Source organism: Eurosta solidaginis, chromosome 2 (assembly GCF_040869045.1).
Source record: "Eurosta solidaginis isolate ZX-2024a chromosome 2, ASM4086904v1, whole genome shotgun sequence".
Lineage (NCBI taxonomy): Eukaryota > Metazoa > Arthropoda > Insecta > Diptera > Tephritidae > Eurosta > Eurosta solidaginis.
This window is the reverse complement of record NC_090320.1, coordinates 76390192-76411450: the sequence shown is the minus strand read 5'-3', so window position 1 is coordinate 76411450 and position 21259 is coordinate 76390192. Positions and strand designations below refer to the sequence as shown.

General features: G+C 35.2%; 1 protein-coding gene and 1 pseudogene across 20 annotated transcripts in view; one reads left to right on the top strand and one right to left on the bottom strand.

Annotated features, from left to right (window-relative positions):
• Nucleotides 1–21259, top strand: part of LOC137239969 (MLX-interacting protein-like) — a 192970-nt gene that overhangs the window by 135408 nt on the left and 36303 nt on the right. The gene's annotated exons all lie outside the window — the stretch shown is intronic.
• Nucleotides 1454–19885, bottom strand: LOC137239076 (uncharacterized; annotated as a pseudogene).

Sequence of the window (21259 nt, the reverse complement as noted above, 5' to 3'; positions counted from 1 at the left end):
CTGGTGTTCCTCAGGGCAGCCATCTTGGTCCGATTCTGTTCTTGTTGTTCATAAACGATATATCTGGTACAATTAAATACTCAAAAATCTTGATGTACGCAGACGATGTAAAACTTTTCAAATCATGTGCCTCGGTTGAGGAACATTCCTTGCTTCAAATGGATTTAAATCACTTGGTTACCTGGTGCAATGTAAATTATATGCCGCTCAATTTCAAAAAATGTAAATTCATGTGTTTTTCTCGGAGAGTTTCGCCACCAGCTTCATATACGATTAACAACTATAGTCTAGAAACTGTAAATAATTTTATTGACTTGGGAGTCATGATGGATTCCAAACTTAGTTTCAATCTTCATATTAATGCTACAGTGAATAAAGGCAAAGGTGTTTTTGCATTTGTTAAACGGTGGTCAAAAGAATTTAACGACCCTTACATAACTAAAGCACTTTTTACAACATTAGTTAGGCCAATATTAGAATACGGCTCGATAATTTGGAATCCGCGTTATCAAGTCCATGCAGACAGTCTCGAATCAATACAAAAACAATTTTTACTATTTGCCTTAAGAAATTTCCAATGGGACTCTTTAACTAATCTTCCACCTTATACTAATCGATTAAAGCTTATCAATCTTCCAACTCTTGCTAGTCGAAGGGAAATGCTTGGTGTGATATTTATGACAAAACTTTTAAATGGATCAATTTCGAGCCCATTCCTTCTGAATGAAGTGAACTTTTGCGTTCCCTCTCGGACATCGAGACACTTCAAACCTCTTCTGCTGAAACAATGTAGAACGAATTTCGAACAAAATGAACCTTTTCGGCGTTTATGCCAAGATTATAACTCTCACTCAAACACATTTGATAGCTCGGACTCCCTTTTTTCTATAAAAAAGATTGTTCTCACCTCTCTAAATTAATGTATAATACGTTTGCTTCTGTTCTCTTTAAGTATTACGCTTGGCTGATGAAATTTCTTCTGTAGCTGAGCAGTCTCAGATCGTGACGCTTGACAAACCGCTGCCCATCAAAGACTCGGCAAAAAAAAAGTTATTATATATATATATAAATCGATCGCGTGAACAGGATTAGCCTGGTTTCATTGGGCCACTTGAGGGCAGCGCGCTGCCACAACGTCCATTAAAAAAAAAAAAAAAAAAAAAAAAAGCCTCATATCCTTAGTAACTCATTTGGAATAATTATGATGCGAACTTTTTAAGTGGTTTTTGTGGTCATGTCCATTTAAAATCGCCAATAAGATTATCTAACGGAAGTCCTATGAAGCATGGTTTTTAATATGATTGTACGAGAGAGATGTGGTTAACAACGCCGCCAGAGCTTCGAATACAAACGCACATTTTTTCATGTTTACATGGAGAATATTTGAACATAGAGTTTACGCATAAAATGTTTACTGCTTGAAGTACAAGCTAAAACTGGTTGACTGCTTGCTTTACTGAATCTCTGTTTTAGATGAATTTGTTTCATAGGCAGTACATGAACTCTTCATATTCGGATCGGGTTTGGATGAATACGTATCTAGTACCTAGATTGAAGATGTGCAAGAGCAATGTTACTCTCTCGGGTGCAATCACTTTTCATTCACTGTAATAAACAGGGTTCCCTGTTAAGGTTATGACTTATTGTATCTTTTATAGTTTAAAACTTGCGTGTCGCTGCAAGTATGATGTTATGTCAGCATTCAGACATTAGGGCTGACTACATTCACGACGGCAGTGTAGCCGCCACATCTGTCATATTATTTTTACACATGTTCTTAAAATCGTCGTTAGTTTCGGCGCGACAGAGCAGCACGACAATCAATCACGAAAACTGTTGTAACCAGATTAAACCTAATTCTATTTTTGGGAAGCGACAGTGAGTGGCGTCCTTTTTATTTTGTCAATAAAAACTAAAATAGAAGTAAATAACAGATAATAAAAGCTAAAATCATTATTTTGGGCGTTTTTTTTAACATAATTAACATTTTTTTCTAAATTTTTCGCTACTGTTTGCTGTAACTTACATTGGTGGCTGCCGCTTTCAAAGTAATCAAGGAGCTAATGCTTGGCTACGGTTGTCGTCAAGCTTTTCCTTAATGTGGTTGTGGTCCGTAGACGCCGTGTTGATTGTGATCAGGCCTATTCCGTGCCAAATTTTACGGTCGACCTTATATGTTACAAGCAAGGTCTCTTTGCATTTTGCTCAGTAACTGACAGGGAGTAGCTTGAGAAGCGTATACTTTCGAAGTCGTGGTAATATGCGCGTAGAAAGAAAGGAAAGATTGTCAAAGCTCTGATTGGAAAACACAATTAAAACATTTATTAGTAAACTTCAAAATTTATTGTAAGATACAAGAAAAGTAAACATGCGTTGATTTTGCAGTTTTTTTACAACAGCAGGGCAGTTGCATCGGTTGAAGTGAAAAATTTGTGTCACCGTTCTTAAAAACTCATACATGAAGGAACGGTCATTTAAAAGCATTCATACAAATGAATGTTTATGCTAGACGACTGTCGTTTAACCCATTATTGCTCCGAAAGGATGTTAGCATCTTGTACTGTATACACTGAAAGAAAAAAGCTGGTAAAATCAACTGAATTAAAATCAATTAAATCGATATTTTCGTCAAGTTTTATCCATCACAAATAGCTGTTGAATCATAAAAATAAAAAATAAATATAAGGCGGGATAACCTCCGAAGAGATTTTAGGCCGAGCTTCTCTTCCAATTTGGTTCTTGCTCCTTTTTAGTTTTTCCTACAAATTGGTGACTCCGAACGGCATCTGCAAGGCAGATGAGTTTTCACTGAGAAGCTTTTCGTGGCAGAAATACACTCGGAGTGCTTGCCAAACACCCTCCGAGGTGTGACCCCGCTTAGAAAAATGTTATTCTAACTGAAAAATCTTGTTTCTAAAATTTTGATGTTGCTTTGCTGCGGGCGAGAACCCAGGATCTTCGGTGTGGTAGGCGGAGCACGCTACCATAACACCACGGCGGCCGCCGGGAATCAACTTCGCACGAATTTTTGATTCTGAATTGACGTGTTTCAACAGTCAAATCTACAAAACAAAAAATCATCAAATATAAGCCACTGCTCTGTAAAAAAATACAAATATTTTTTTTCTAATTGAAAAAAGATTCTAAAGATTTTGCTGTGCTACGCCTAACACAACAAAAATCCTGGGTTCGAGACCTGGAGATGCAATAACAGGAGCTGTTAATATGGCAGACATTTATGTGGCATGACAGTCAAAAGAACAAAGTAGTGAGCGCCGTAAGCGTAAGTTTCTCTTTAATATTAGCTGATGCATTTGCATAATATCGACAGTATTTTGGTGTTGAAATGACCAATGAAATCAGCTCTTTTAACAGAAAATTTAGTTAGATTGATTGAGAATCTGTAATTTTTACAGAATATTGTTAACTTGAAAAAAAAAAAAATTTAGCTAACTAACTATAATGCTCTCAATTTGGCCGCATGGTCGCTAATTCAAAAACCGCAAATTTTATTAGTTGAGTAAAGACTAGCTTTATTTCTTCCGGTGTACAACTTTACTAATATCGCTTGGATCAAAATCTATTTTAACTAATTTGCTTGTCGATGTCCTTGGTGAATATTTGCTGAGTTTTCAATGTTTTTGAATTGTACTAAAATCGCAGAATACATTAAAATGCCAAGAAAAACTGTGAAACAGAAAATAATTTTTATTACTAAAATTGACCATCATACGTTTGAAAGAAATCTTCGAACCGCAAATAAAGAATTTTTATCCAAAGTGCAAAATCCATAGGCAGTTAGAAACGGTTTATTACGAATATTTTTCATCAGAAACTTGTCCACCTGTGAAAAGATAATAAAACTTAGAGAGTATTCGATTGGAGAAGGTTAAGGAATATTTATCACACAAGGGCCATTAGATAAAAAGAAATAACAGATTTTGTTTGTTAGTTTTCATAGGGTAGTTAACGACAAATAAAATAACGATATTAAGAATTTGGGGCTAAAGGCTGATTCATCGTTACTGTCCGGAAAATTTTCTACAGATTTGTTGCCGCAGAGTGGGTTGGACTTCGAATCACCATTTACTTCTTCACATTTCTGCTCTTTAATTCTATTACCATATTGATTTCACATCTCACATGTGAATATATTTATTAGGTACAAATAATATAAATAAATATACATATAAATAATTAAAAGACAAAAAGTTGCGCGAACAGAAAATGAAAATTAATTTGATCCGAACAAAGAGTGTTCGGTACATTTTTGTTGAGCTCTCATGAAGACAAAGTGAAAAAAAAAAAACAAGGACTAATAAAATATAAAAAAAGATAAGTTTGTGGAAGAATGATAGTTCAGCTTTTAGAGTATAGACCTAACACCTGGCAAAAGGTACTATACATTTTCATTTATAAAATAACTGACCAATTTAAGGCCGAATTAGGCAGGTTTACACTGCAGCCCAATGGTTTACTACACATATTATTTTAAGTATAAAATTGTTTACCAATTTATCCAATCCTTTACCGTTTCTTGGAAGTTGGTCCATAATTTTCACAGTGTTGCTGGCCTAGAAATCATGTTTTTATTGTAATTTGCTCTAATTATTATAGAAGTTCCATATCAAAACGCAATAAGTGCACATACAACTTTTTCGGATTTTTTGATGCTGTTTTCTCAATTTTCTCGAAACTGTTCGGTTAAATTATTGCGTTTTGATTTGAGCTCTACACAAAATATTGTCACGGATATTAGCATCACTAAGCTATACCATCACTAAGGCGATGCTAAGGCCATGCCAAGCAGTATTTACGTCAATAATCAAATCATGTATACACATATATAAGGCAGCCGAAAGAGATGTCACACACAGATGCATTTACTTATACGCCTATGTGTACTCGAGAGACTGTAAACTACAAACATTCGCATCAATAATTCAATCATTATGTATCTACATAAACGAATAAATAATTGCGTCTACACATATGTACGTATACGAGCAGCGGAGCGGCAATGCACAAACACATGCATATATCTTATCTGAGTTGTCACAAGAGAGAGCAATAATTTGTGGCTGGCGATTTTGTAGCCGAAACTAACTAGTAAGTTCTGGAAATCGAAGAGCCTAGAAGTATGCAGCGTAAACTATAAAAGCGGGGCAGGCGAGTAAAAAGTAATTCAGTTTGAGTTGAGCACTCAATCAGTTATTGAGTAAGCACGCGATCTGGCGGCCAATAGTAGAGTTTAATTTGAGTTATCAATCAGTTTGGTTATTAAGCCAGCGAGTAGCAAAGTATAAGTGTTATTGTGAAGTACTTTAATAAAGGCCATTTTTCCATTATTCAATATTGGAGTTATTTATTCAACAGTTTAGTGATTCGAACTTAGCAGAGGATTGCAAATAAGAGGATTTGCAAGTAAATTCGTTACAATTGGTGTCAGAAGAGGAATTGTTGAATAAATTCTAGAGGACAACAAAGACATGGCAAGGTTTAGTGATTTGAAGATCCCGCAACTGAAGAAGGAGTTGGAGAACCGTGGATTGAATACAACCGGCATTAAACTCGAACTTCAGGCACGGTTACGAGAGGCAATGGAAGCAGAAGGAATTGATGTGGACGAGTATGTCTTTTATCCTGATGAGGACGAGAGAACAACAAAAATTGAAGAGAAAAATGAAACACCGCAGACAATGGCGAACACAGACCTGAACATGATATTGGCTGCAATAGCGGCACAAATGTCCGAAATGTTATCACAAATATCTACCAACATGTCATCACAATTGGAAGAACAGAAGACACATATTGCAGAAATGTCGTCAGAAATAACATCGAAGATTGAAGCACAAGAAACGCGTATTTCGGAAATGTCGGCACAAATTTCAGCACAGATATCATCTCAGATCTCCACACAACTAGAAGAGCAGGAAGTCCGTATATCATCTAAACTGGAAGCGCATATGGAAGAAAAACTAACCCAGTTTTATGAACGCTTCAGTGGTCGACAGGATAAAATCGAGGCCGAGGTGAATGCTTTGAGAGGACGTATCGAGCAGTTGCAACTAAATCGCCCAGCAGTTTCAAGGAGTAATCCAAATGTAAAAACACCATCCTTTGACTGTTCTGTTCCTTTCCAGGTGTTTAAGATTCAGTTTGAGAAGACCGCAGCAGTGAACAACTGGAATGCGGGAGATAAAGCTGCTGCACTGTTCGTGGTATTGAAAGGGGCTGCAGCGGAAATCTTACAGACGATTCCAGAGTACGAACGGAACAGTTATGAAACATTGATGGCTGCTGTAGAACGACGTTATGGAAGCGAGCATAGGAAACAGATATTTCAAATTGAGTTGCAAAACCGTCACCAAAGAGCGAATGAAACATTGCAAGAGTTTGCGTCGGATATTGAAAGGCTAGCACATTTAGCGAATGCGGATGCACCCGTGGAATACACTGAAAGGGTAAAGATTCAGAACTTTATAAATGGCATACGAGATGTGGAAGCGAAGCGGGCTACATATGCGAATCCAAAACTAACATTTGCTGAAACGGTATCGCATGCTCTGATTCAGGAAACAGCGTCGCCTCTGTGTAAGCCAGTTTTCAAAGCACGCCGTGTGGAAGTAGAAAGGCCAGAGTGGGTAGACACAATTTTGGAAGCACTGAAGGGATCTCAACAGAAGAATGCCGGAGTTATTAAATGTTTCAAGTGCGGCAACCCAGGTCACATTGCACGTCATTGCGATCTTGGTCCTAATAGTTCCAACAATGTGGGTGGCCGTAAACGCAAAGCTGGCGGAAATGAGCAAGAGCGTGTCGGATGTAAAGAACGAAAACTTGCCCCGGCTATTGAATGTCCTGTGATATCTGTGTCGCAGATTGGAAGGAAATCAAGCAGTCTTACCATCAGAGGGAATGTGGATGGTAAAGAGCGTGTACTGACTGTAGATACGGGGGCATCTCATTCCTTGATTCGATCTGTGTCGCAGATTGGAAGGAAATCAAGCAGTCTTACCATCAGAGGGAATGTGGATGGTAAAGAGCGTGTACTGACTGTAGATACGGGGGCATCTCATTCCTTTATTCGATCTGATTTAGTATACAGGAGAGTAAAGTCATTACGTGGAGCAAGGTTGCGTACGGTCACAGGCGAGTATAATCAAGTCCAAGGCGAAGTGGTATGTGAGGTATTAATTGGAAAAGTTATGTTTCTACACAAATTCGTTGTGGCGGAGATCGTTGATGAAGTCATATTGGGAGTGGACTTCTTGGTTGACCATGACGTCAGGATCGATATGCGGAGAAAAATTATGCGCTATAAGAACCAGGACATACCACTTAACTTTAGTTTGGAAAAAGGGTTCAGCAGTAATCGGGTACTGGTGGAAAAGACTCGACAAAGACCACGAAAGTCAAAGGCTAAGGTTGATAGATCGAATGGGCCAAATAAATCAAAATCAAAAGTACCTGTGAGAGCAACACTGGCATTGACAAAACCTAAAAGACGCAGGAAAACGAAGCAACGAATTTCCGAGAAAGAATGCGAGGGTAGTTTCAAGCCGGAGCGCTCTACTATTGTGAAATGTGGGAACGATACCGATTATGCAAAGCAAATCCGTCCAGCGCAAGCTCTACGAAGTGGTTCATTGACCAAACAACAGAGTGTGAAGGAACGGCCCGAACGGGTAACGAGTAGTAAGATGAAACACTGGCATTACAAGAACTTTAATTCGGAAGGTTTCTTGGTGGGAGATTTGGTACTGTTAAACAACCCTCACCGGCGGAAAGGTGTTCCAGCCAAATTTCGGTGCAGTTGGGAAGGCCCGTACAAAGTTGTGAAGAAGATCAGTGATACCATCTACCGCATACAGACCACTGGGAAACCACGGATTAGAAGAGTGGTACATTTGGAGATGCTAGCGGCAGTTAGATCGGGAGATTTGTCTGATCGGGACGATCAGAATTAGGTGGAGGGCAGTGTCACGGATATTAGCATCACTAAGCTATACCATCACTAAGGCGATGCTAAGGCCATGCCAAGCAGTATTTACGTCAATAATCAAATCATGTATACACATATATAAGGCAGCCGAAAGAGATGTCACACACAGATGCATTTACTTATACGCCTATGTGTACTCGAGAGACTGTAAACTACAAACATTCACATCAATAATTCAATCATTATGTATCTACATAAACGAATAAATAATTGCGTCTACGCATATGTACGTATACGAGCAGCGGAGCGGCAATGCACAAACACATGCATATATCTTATCTGAGTTGTCACAAGAGAGAGCAATAATTTGTGCACGTAGTTGTGGCTGGCGATTTTGTAGCCGAAACTAACTAGTAAGTTCTGGAAATCGAAGAGCCTAGAAGTATGCAGAGTAAACTATAAAAGCGGGGCAGGCGAGTAAGAAGTAATTCAGTTTGAGTTGAGCACTCAATCAGTTATTGATTAAGCACGCGATCTGGCGGCCAATAGTAGAGTTTAATTTGAGTTATCAATCAGTTTGGTTATTAAGCCTGCGAGTAGCAAAGTATAAGTGTTATTGTGAAGTATTTTAATAAAGGCCATTTTTCCATTATTCAATATTGGAGTTATTTATTCAACAGTTAAGTGATTCGAACTTAGCAGAGGATTGCAAATAAGAGGATTTGCAACCCTCTGCTAAGTTCGTATCGCTAAACTGTTGAATAAATAACTCCAATATTGAATAATGGAAAAATGGTCTTTATTAAAATACTTCACAATAACACTTATACTTTGCTTAACAACCAAAGTGATTGATAGCTCAAATGAAACTCTACTATTCAAAATAATACTGCTATAGCTCGCTAGATAGCGCTTAATCGAACTGCTTGACGGTTCAAATCAACTGAATTCCTTCTTACTCGTCTGCCCTGCTTTTATAGTTTACGCTGCATACTTCTAGGCTCTTCGTTTTCCAGAACTTACTAGTTAGTTTCGCTACAAAATCGCCAGCCACAACTACGTGCACAAATTATTGCTCTCTCTTGTGACAACTTAGATAAGATATATGCATGTGTTTGTGCATTGCCGCTCCGCTGCTCGTATACGTACATATGTGTAGACGCAATTATTTATTCGTTTATGTAGATACATAATGATTGAATTATTGATGTGAATTCACGTCACTGCTTAACATCGTTTCGAGACGATAGCATCGCTTAGTGCTGCTAACATTCGTTACAGTATGTATATTAGATCACCCGCAGAACGTATGGGATTTGCAAAAGTGTAAAATTACTCCACCAGCAATTTCTGACAGATTTGGTATAAATTACAGCATCCGTAATGAAAAAATTCCATGCGAAATTTACCTAAAGGCTGAAAATGCACCAACGAATGGAATATAGCCTTTATGGCTAATATTTCTTAAACAAGTGATTAAGGAATAAATATCGATATAGAGTCTTTTATGTAGAATACAATCAGGCCATTTGTGAAAAATTATTTAAATACGAAAAAAATATATACGAAAATATTGCCGGGACTTTGTTCTTAAAGAAAGCTGGACACCAAGTTATAAAGATGCACCCTAAGCTCAGAGCGTATGGTCAAATTATACCAACTTTAGGCGTTACGACATTTTATCGAAAATAGCGTATAATATACATTTTTTGTTCAGGAACTCGAGCTCGGCGTAAAAGATTCTTCATGGAATGTTTGGCTCGAATTATTCACATAATAGTTAAATAAGTTTTACAGGGAACCTCTCCCAACGGACGCCACTATTAGGCGGGTGCCTCCTTCACCCGGACATTTTTTATGTATCAAGTTTTAGGTACAATTTGTGAACAAATTGTCCCCCGTTAGGCGGACACTCTCTTGGTCGGACGCGGACAGATGTTTGTTATAAAACAGGATGAAAAACCTCTACTGAGCGGACACGAACCCCTTACAGCGCACATTGAGACCGGTTTTCAGAGCAAAACAAATCAAAACTTCGCTTGGACGGACACGAACTCCTCGTAAGCGGATAAAGTGTTCGAATATATATCAATTTATACTGGTTGCGTACATATTGTGGCGAATTTTAGCATTTCGATACATCACAATGCTGCTAGTAAATAAATGCACAACAACAGCAAAGTAAGCAACCATACATATCAACATACATGCCAACATCAAAGCAAGCAGCCACACATCACGTAATCATCACCTAAGAGCAGAAGTTATTTCACACTCACATAACCAGCAGCTAACTTCGAAGATAATGTTTCACACATGTACACGGCAAAAGCCAAAGCCAATATGAGACACATAAATGAAAATAAATAAACAACTATTCGAGACGACTGCTTGCGAAAGTCTATAACGTGGGAGAAATAGGTGAGAGAGACAAACTGAGAGTATAAAAGCAGCGCAGTCCACGCGATGGTCAATTAGCTTGACTTTAACACGCTATACGTAAGTACGCGACTAATTTGATTGTGAAGTACTACTGTCAATGAAGAACATTTTGCTATACTGAATATTTGAGTTATTTATTCGGCAGTTCAGCGATTCGAACTATAACAGAAGCTATAGAATAATCAAGGATTCCTAAAATTCCCCACAATATGTATTTACCAAATAAAAAAAATATTAAACAAAAATTTTAAGCTAAACGGTTTTATTGAAAACAATACGTACATGAAGTAAAAATAATACTAAAAGCTAGAAAATAATTAGGTAGGTCCTAAGTACTAGTCATCACACTCCTCATCAATCTAGGGCGTTGATCAGACAATTAAATAAAAGCGTTGGGCGCCTGAAATTTCTAAAAATGTGAGGCGTAGCATAACCTTATTAAGGTTCGGTTGGTTTTACTTATGACTATCAATAGAAATTTTACGCGTCCAATGCTTTTATTTAATTGTCTGACAACGCCCTAGATTGATGAGGAGTGTGATGATTAGTACTTAGGACCTACCTAATTATTTTCTAGCTTTTAGTATTATTTTTACTTCATGTACGTATTGTTTTCAATAAAACCCTTTAGCTTAAAATTTTTTTAATTATGTTATTTTCAAGTTGTTAGTCTTTATTTAATTGCCTACTATTTCTCATTCTATTTAGTTCGTTTGACTCATTATTAAACGAACTCTTTCCTGACAATTTGTTACAATCTAAATCCTCAATACATAATCTTTCCAAAGACTTTACTCGACTCTGCGCCACGTATGCTTGTCCCTCCTTGAACTACAAAATATTTTGATGTCATTTCTACCGGACTGTATGTAATATTGATTCCAAATATGAGCCAAATCGGACATCATAAGTCGCTTTCTGTTCATGTACATATGTATTATGTGTTCCAAATATGGACCAAATCGGACCACAAATACGAAAATTTTTAAGATCTCAATCATTGCACCACCTAGCGGCGATTTTTTCACAGGCTGTTTTCTATTCATGTATGTATTATGTGTTCCAAATATGAGCCAAATCGGACCACAAATACGATTGTTTCGAATATCTCGATCCTTGCGTCATCTAGCGGCGATTTTTTCTTATTATTGCATTGTCATCGGGTTCTGAACTATATTCCAAGTTTCAAGCTTGTAGCTTATCGGGAAGTTATTTAAATTTCAATTAAAAAATTCGTGCCAGCCAGCCTGTCGAGTCAAGCTAAATAAAACCGTTTAAAAAGGGGGCTCCCCGAATAAACTTATTTTTTGCTAGGTAAACATGTACTCAAGTCTGGGAAGTGCCATAGCGTGATAAATTTTCAGATATAAAAATTTCACTACATTGTATCACTTTTATATAAATGAAAAGTAAGGAATTCGGATTGCCTGAATTTAGGTTAGGTCGAACTGGCCGGTCCGTAAGGACTTCACATAAACTGCACGTACCCATAGTGTTGCTAGAAGCTTACCCGACGACCAAACCTAAAAATCCGCTCAAGTAACATGACCTTTATTATAAATTACTTCCTCTTGGAAAATATTAGAAGTTTCCTAGGGTCCACTCACTAGCTGCTTCTATACCTGAAAATTTGATTTCACACCTGGTAGTCCTACGCTTGTCTTCGCACTTTTTCTGATCGGTTGATCATGTCCAGCTATTGTTTCTTTTCCCAGTTCTTCGCCTTTCCGTTATCATATATCTGATTAAGTAAAATCATCCTTTTTTTTTTGCTGAATAAACGGTAAATTGCAAAAATCTCAAAAATTTATCTGTAAACTGTAAAAAACTAAATTTTCGAACAAAGCATAATTTTCCATACAATTTGCATAGTCGCATAACAATGTAACACAGTGTGACTATAATTATTTTTTCATAATAACTGAAAAAGGAACGTATGAGCAATATTTTTACAAAGCACCGTTAATAAGTATTAACCCAAAAAGTCTTATGGTGCTAGTTATATACGGTTGGGTGGAACTGGCCGGTCAGTGGGGACCTCACTTAGACTGAATGAGTCCACAGTATTACCAGGAGTTTGTTTAACGACCAAACTGAGAAACCTTATCAGAAACCAGGACCTACATATGTTATCAATTAACTCCGTCCTTTTAGCAAAGAGAAGCTTTCTAGCGCCAATGCCTCTTGCTGCTTCTAGATCTGGCATCTGTATAGTTTCATATAGCTGGATTCTTAGCCTGGCAAGCGCAGGACACGAGCATATTCCGTGTCATGAGCCTAAATGATAAGATTAACTTTCTTAGTCTAAAGTTAATAAAGACCTGCACATTATCTTCGACGCTTTACAGCCCCGCGCTTGAGTGCACGCCTTTCCTGCTTGGTCGATCTTCAGCAGCTCTCGCCTTCTCATATTGTCGCCCAATCTTATTGGGGCTTTAAGCTGCGAAGGATGCGCCCTTTTTAGCTAGCTCATCCGCTTTTTCATTTTCATCCATTCCCATATGCTCTTGGGACCCAATATATATGTATATTCTTATCCCTATCCCAATTCTTTCCGGGGATTGCTTACACTCTAACACACTGTTAGATGCTGTGTTATGCGGGATTATTGCCTTAATTGCTGCTTGGCTGTCAATGTAAAGTTGGATATCTATGTATGTATATTAAATACGTATATCTCATTCAATTAGCAAGAACATCTACAGTTAAGTTAGGACGAAATTTAGTTATTCACCTTTGTTCTGCCTTTCGTTTACGTTCAAGCTTGCACTTTATCAACAAATCGAATTATTTTAGAAATTTCTGCTTGCCGGGATTTGTAATAAGATTCTAATTCAAAATGCTTGCAAAGAAGCAGCTAATTTATTTATTTACTGGCAGACGTTTTTGTGGTCGAAAATTGGCTTGGCTAAATTTGAAAAATGACCTTTCCTCCTCTCCTCATCCATTCGTTCTTTGGCACTCCCACCCTCTCTCCCATACCAATTGCAACAGTGTGCTAAACCAAGAGTATTAAAAACTGAATATACCAACATTTTGTTTAGTCTGGAGCTACGGAACTTTTGTGCTTATAGCCGAATATCGATTTCTGACTGGAATATCACCATATCTTCGCTGTCGTTTCAGAAACGCCATATATCAGAATTCGATTGAAGAACGCCCTATCTGAGCATAAATTCAAAATTATTTATCTGATAGGTCGTTTATGACAAAAATCCTGAAATACTGATGTTCTTCAACTGAATTCTGAGATGGGGCATCATTGAAACAAATCCTGAGATGAGGCGAAAGCATGTTTTGAACTGGCAGCCCAGATAGGTTAAAATTCCACTCAGCCGTCGATATATTGTAAATCAATTATAAATAAAGAAAAATATACTAAGTAAAAATGCTTGTTTGTACCTCATAGCTCATAGTGTTTATCGCCAACGCTTGTATTAATATTAGAAACAATGGTAATACCCAAATAGCAGCTCTTGAGATTAATATAACATTAGTCATATTATTTAGAATGCCACAATCGACCAACATTAGCACAACTTCGGGTAGCGCTGGCAACAATGAGAACACATAACACGTCTCTAAGAGCATTGTTATACCATATATTTTAGTAATTTCCTTACAACAAAGTGATATTAGCCCTGTACGCAATATTAAGATCGCTTTAAATTTTTTCCGTATCGGCCATCATTGGTTTAACAACTTCATTTGACAAAACTTTTATTTTTTTATTGTAAAATACTAAAATATGTTGAATCACGTGTATGTTATATATATAACTGGACATTATTATAAAACAAAATATGGGACGTACAATCATAATAAATGTTGGACTTGTCATCAGACCAATTGGTAGATTATAAGCCCATATAGTAGTTAAGAAATTGCACTCAAAAATTATAAACATCCATGAAAAATGAAGATCCATCGAAAACAACGGTTTACACAAAATTCATTCGCCGAGCTCATCTCAAATGTATTTGTAAAGCATATTTATAATATCAATTTCAGTATCATTAATGGCGAAAAAAACACTTCCCAGCCAGCATTTTTTGAAAATTTTGATCAAAATATTTAAATATCGTACCCCAAGATGATTAAAAACGTTCAAATTTAAAAGCATTTTCTGTTCGAAAATTAACGTATCGTCGGGAGAAAAATGTACCATAAATGTGATTATTCTTAAATAATCATTTATGATTCTTATTTCGAAACGCTTTTTATACATATTTTATATCATTCAGAGCTGGTGAAGAATGAAATCATTTGCTTTTTGAAATTAGAGCTTTCTTACAATCAGTATTTCACAATTTTTTCTTCATGCGGGAATTACGCTTTCATTTTTTTAATTCTACAATCATGCAGAGAAATAAGAATTTCATTCAGCACCGCATGCAATTGAAAACAATGCTAAATCAGACTGCAGAAATAAATATACTGAAATCAATGAGTGCACTCAGGTGATTTCACATTTTTGGTGTGTGAAGTCATGCATTCAGTACCAATCACTTGCTACAAAAATGTTCAAATACTCCCTAAAATAGTACGAAAAAATTTAAGTTCCTTTTTATGAAAGTTGAAATTTAAAAATTTATTAAAAAAATGTTTATGACATTCTTCAGGATAAGAATAGTTAAATCAACTTGCTCAATAGCGTTAAACATGACAATTTGAAAAAGCGCAATGTAAAACAGAAAAAAGTATTATTTTCGGGAGGTTGAACATTCCTGTCTTTCATACTAACTTCCTTTTTCCCAATAAACAATGGAACAAAATATCTGAAAGAAAGATAATGAAAAATGTTAATTCTCAATTTGATTATCTGTCTTTTACATCATTTGAGAAAAAACTTGTTCAGAAAGTTAACTCAACCATTAATTTGCAGCTGGTTTTTTTTGTTTAAGAAACATTAGAGACGGGCATTTCGGAAAATATTTGATTTTTGGCCGATCTATTGTAGGCCACTTTGTATACGCATGCATATACAATCCTATCGTCAACTGCAATAGCAGAATACGAGAAAATCACATTGGCGGTCAAATGCCAAAATACCTCCAAGAATGTTGGCGAAATCGAAATTATCTTGAACGCGACACTTATTTGCAAAAAACAAACATTCTTGCATTTTTTAAAATTTTTTTGTACACGCCAGGGACCCAACCAGTTATGAATTATATAATAAAATAATAAAAAAAGATTTTCCTTCTATTATATAAAAAAGTTTTTTCTTCTGGGAATATTTTATTTCAGTGGTATGATCTTTCTGTAGTATGTACTGTTTTTTTTTTTTTTTTAATTTGTGGAAATAAGTTAAATTTAACCGAAGCTGAGTTGGCGGAGAGAAAACGTATTCAACGTCGCAATGCTAAGAAAAGGTTTGTTGAGAAAAACAAAGTGAAAATATTACATTTCGTTGTGAAATTCTATAAGAAAAACAAATAAAAAATTTTGAAAAACCGTGCAGAAAAATAGGAGGAGAAGAAAGCCGAGAAGCGTAAATCAGCACGAGAAAATTACCGTATGGCAAAAGCAAAGAAAGGCAAATTGATGTTAGGGTTATATCATGCGGATTCAAAGATTGAATATTTGGATATGGGAGATTTAGAAACAGAATGCGAACATTGTCACGCTCTCACGTTCAAAAATGAAATGTCGCGTTCCAAACATTCATGTTGTCACCAGGGTATAATTGTACTACCATATAACGACGAGTACCCCGAAATACTAAAGAAATTATTGTACGAAAGCAATGAAATAAATAAACATTTCCGAGAAAATATTAGAGTGTACAACAATTTATTCGCCTTTGCTTCCTTCAATGCTCAAAATGTAGACTTGAAAAAAAAAAGGAGTCTATGCAATGAGTATATTAAGCGAAGCTCACTCAAGAGCAACTACATCGCTGGAACACAATGGTAAATACCCTCAATTAGGACAAATTTACATATATGACAATGGCGAAGCTATTAATAAAAAACATTTTAAATAATGTGGTGGCCCACTGAATTAAATTTTGGCTTTGCTTTCGATTCATAAAATTAAACACACGTGTAACTCACGGTATTAAAAATATAATTATATTGACATAAACATATATGTATATAGTGGGTACTCAGAGTTATTCCACATCCAATTTTGCACTCCAAAACTTTCATTTTATGTATCGTATCACCCCGAATTTGTTTAGACTTTGTTCTATAATAAAACACTGTGCACTGCTTCTTGACGTCTACCGCTTCGAATTTTTAAATGCGTTTTTCTACACTTTCACTGCAAGAACACCATTGAAATGCACTATATAAAATACACATTTTATGTGGGAATTGATTTCCATTGACTTCCTTAAAAATAAATGCTTAATTTAGTAGAAATCAGTAAAGAACTTTATTAAAATACAAAATGTCAAAACATTGAGTCAGAGTCACCGTAGTTATTGAATGCGGAAGCCAAATTGGACCTTATGACTAAATATTATTTTGTTGTAGGTAATATTATATTCCAATTTAGTTTTTTGAATATTTTGACTATGGAATTCGTATGTCTGATTTCTTCCAATCGGAATTAAAGCACATTTTATTCGGTTTAATTCATTTGAAGCAAAATCCACCGAATACAACTTTTTGGAATCAAACATAATGTTTTAAATGAAATATGGCAGTCCGGTTATTTATAACTATTTTGACAACTTCAAACCAATCACAGATATGTTAACCATCAAAAGTACGAAAGTATCAACCCTGAAAACGAAAATTTCAATGGAACTGAATGAAAAGGTGATTGCAGTCAACAAATTTTGCAATCAATCGTGAGTGGGAGTGCTCTCGATGCACTCACAATCAAGCTGAATCCTTTTTTGACAGTCATGCAATCACTAACGGAATTTTTGGATGGAAAACATGAAATCGCATTCAAACGTGGCTTATATATTTGAAATCAACCAATCATATTTGTAAAATGAATCAGTCTTGATTTATAACTGTATTGATTGAATCATTTTACAACTCTGATATCATTATAAAATTGAGCTTTAATAGTTTGAGAGTAATATTTGACTGCTTTTCACAGTCATTTTTTGATAATATTCGTGAATATATTTCAATCGTTTTGGTTGAGATTTTTTAATAATTTTTGAATGCGATTATGATGTATTTATTCTTCATATCTCATTCAAAATAGGACACTACATAATAATCTTATTTCATCAGGGAAGAAAGCACGCGAAAGTGAGCTATTCGAACCACAGCTAACTCGCAAACAAACTTGACCGATATACAACTGCGACTACAACATCCAACAGCAGTATTATCGTCTGCATCTTAAATTACGGATACGATTCAAGATGTGGAAGCCGTATCCAGGTATGTGAAGATAGTTTCACTTACCTGGGATTCAAATAGCTCACAACCTATGTATTGTCCAATCATTATGTATTTTCTGGGAAGCTGAAGGGGGGAAATGGTTCGGGAAATCTTCTTTCACAAGCAGCATTACATTATTTTTGTCTTGAAGAATATCTTTTGCATAAATAATAAAATTCTTTATATTTTTTCTTAGCTTCATGATTGAAAAAATATGTGTATGTGAAAAAAAAAAAATAAAATTTTTAATGAAAAGTAAAATTTCAACAAGTATAAAATTCACCCCACTCAGCATTTAGATGATTAAATTTTCAATTTCCCTACATATAAATACAATTTGATTACTCTTTCTGACTAAATAATGAGTTATCATACAATTGAACAAAAGAAATAATCAAATATGAATTCGCTTTTTGGAATCATTTTTGAAGTCCTTTTATGATTAAATTTTAATATTTTATAAAAACCAACAAAAAACTAATCAAATATGCTTACCTTTGATGATCAAAAACTGAATATAGTTTTTCAATCACATTTTGGAATCATATTTGAATCAAATGTGTTTACTTTAGGTGATCAAAAATTTATAATCATTTTTCAATCAGCTTTCTGAATGTTTTCTGACTATATTTGTTGACTGAATAATGAGTTTTATACTTCTTAAAACTTTAATTTTCTTTGAAAATCTTATTTTTTGCACATACACACATTTTTTCAATCATGAAGTTCAGAAAATATATGTATATAAAAACTGTATTATTAAGACATTCTTCAAGACAATGTTATGCAAATGCTGCTCGTGCCCGAAGATTTCCCCAACCATTTCTCCACCTTCGGCTTCCCAGAAAATACATAGGACAATACAAAAGTTGTGAGCTATTTGACCAGGTAAGTGAAACTCTCTTGACATATGTCTTCAACATCCCGTGCCGTATCGTATTTTAAGATATTGACGATCATACCTGATGTTGGATGTTGTAGTCCCAGGTGTACATAGGTCAAGTTTGTTTGCGAGTGACCTGTGGTTCAAATAGCTCTCTTCCACATGCTTTCTTCCCCTGATGAAATAAGATTATTATTTAGAATGAGATATGAAAAATAAATGCATCATAATCGCATTCAAAAATGATTCAAAAATCTCAATCAAAACGATGGAAATATGTTCACGAATATGATCAAAAAATGACTCTAAAAAGTAGTCAAATATTACTCTAAAACAATTAAAGCTCAATTTTACAATGATATCAAATATGAACAAAAAACGTTTCGAAATATGACTCATAATTGATTATTCAAGAATAGTCACATTTATGGTACATTTTTCTCCCGACGATACGTTAATTTTCGAACAGAAAATGCTTTTAAATTTGTTTTTGATCATCTTGGGGTATGTATGATATTTGAATATTTTTTGATCAAAATTTTCAAAAAATGCTGCCTGGGATTATTCATTGAACAAATATAATATTCATAAAAGATTCAGGAAGCTAAATGAAAAATGATCATAAATTTTTGATTACCTAAAGTAAACACATTTGATTCAAATATGATTCCAAAATGTGATTGAAAAACTATATTCAGTTTTTGATCATCAAAAGCAAGCATATTTGATTATTATTTTTGTTGGTTTTTATGAAATATTAAAATTTAGTCATTAAAGGACTTCAAAAATGATTCCAAAAAGTGATCGAAAAATGCTTTTTAGTTTTTCATCATCAAAAGTATTCATATATGATTATTTCTTTTGTTCAATTGTATGATAGCTCATTATTTAGTCAGAAAGAGTAATCAAATTTTATTGATATGTAGGGAAATTCAAAATTGAATCACCTAAATGCAATGCTGAGTGGGTTTGTATTAATTGTACTACAGCAGGTGCATTAAGATGAAGAACAAATATCGTATTGCCTGTTCCATTATTTTCATAAATGGTTAAACCATTTTTGAATGCCCAATGGATTGTATATGGAAGAAAACCTTCTATTGTAATTATTGCTATGCTGGTTATAACTATAGCTGTAAACTTGTTACGAGTAGATGAAATGATTTCTTGCTTTTCTTCTGAAAAACTTCCCGGACAAAAGCCAATACAACGCAATAGAAATATGTAAACATTGCAATGCGTTAACGTCACCATTCTAAGTAATAACTAAATTATTCGTTAAGCTTAAATTCAACTGAAGTCATCGCGTTAATACCAAATAAATAATTAACTAATTGAATTCAGTACCAATTATGATTCAAATCAATTATTGGTGCATTTAATGTTTACATTACGGGGACTTATTTAACCTTATAAATGCCTTATAAAGTGTGTAAACGTATAAATTTATCTAGTGCGTAAACGAACTGTCAAATTTTTTATGAAAAATCTTTTACACAATTTGTATAAATTTACGCGCGCATTTCATGGTGTAAACGTGCTAAACTCAAAGTAATGCAACTGCAAACTTAAGAGCCGCCATTTTCATCAGAAATCTCCAACAGCAGCAAGTCATTTCCAAAATATCTTAGTAAAGACGTTTTATTTCTAATTTTTCAATTTTGGTATTTTTTAATTTGTATAATAAACACAATTTGTTTTTTTGACAATAAGACAGATGATCGATAGTTAAGATCATAGTGAATTCATACAAGTGAAAAATCTTTCTATTTCTCCATTGTCAAATAATACCTGACAGGGAGAATGGCTCTCGCGAATGGCCAGAGAATGGAATAAATGTTTGTTTTTTGCTCGCCGTTATTAAATTCAAGTGTCATGAATCGTCCATTTTTATTTCAAATCACCTTTTCTTTTAATTTCGCATAGAGAAAATCAGACTACATATTGATTTTAATTTCTAAATTCTAGTTATTAAGGTAAGCAAACATTTTAAAATATTGTCACGAATTTTGGGAAATTCCGCTTATTTGCAACCTTCTGCTAACGTTCGTATTGCTGAACTGTCGAATAAATAACTCCAATATTCTGTATTGCAATAAATAAAAAAAAAAAAATAAATGTAAGGCGCGATAACCTCCGAAGAGATCTAAGGCCGAGCTTCTCTTCCAATTTGCGTCGTGCTCCTCTTGATTTTCCCTACAAATTGGCCGGACGGGACCTACATGCTTTATGCCGACTCCGAACGGCATCTGCAAGGCAGATGAGTTTTCACTGACAGCTTTTCATGGCAGAAATACACCCGGAGCGCTTGCCAAACACTGCCGAGGGGCGACCCCGCTTAGAAAAATTTTCCTCTAATTGAAAAACCTTATTTCTAAAAATTTTGATGTTGCTTTGCCCGGGAGTTGAACCCAGGGCATACGGTGTGATAGGCGGAGCACGCTACCATCACACCACGGTGGCCGCCAATATATTGCAATATGGTCTTTATTATACTACCTTGGAAGTAGTACAATTATACTTCACTTCGTCACTAATAGCGTGTTTAAATCAAACTGATTACTGATTGTTCAGCTTGCGCTGCTTTTATACTCTCCGTTGCTTCGTTCGCATATTTCTCCAAAGGTT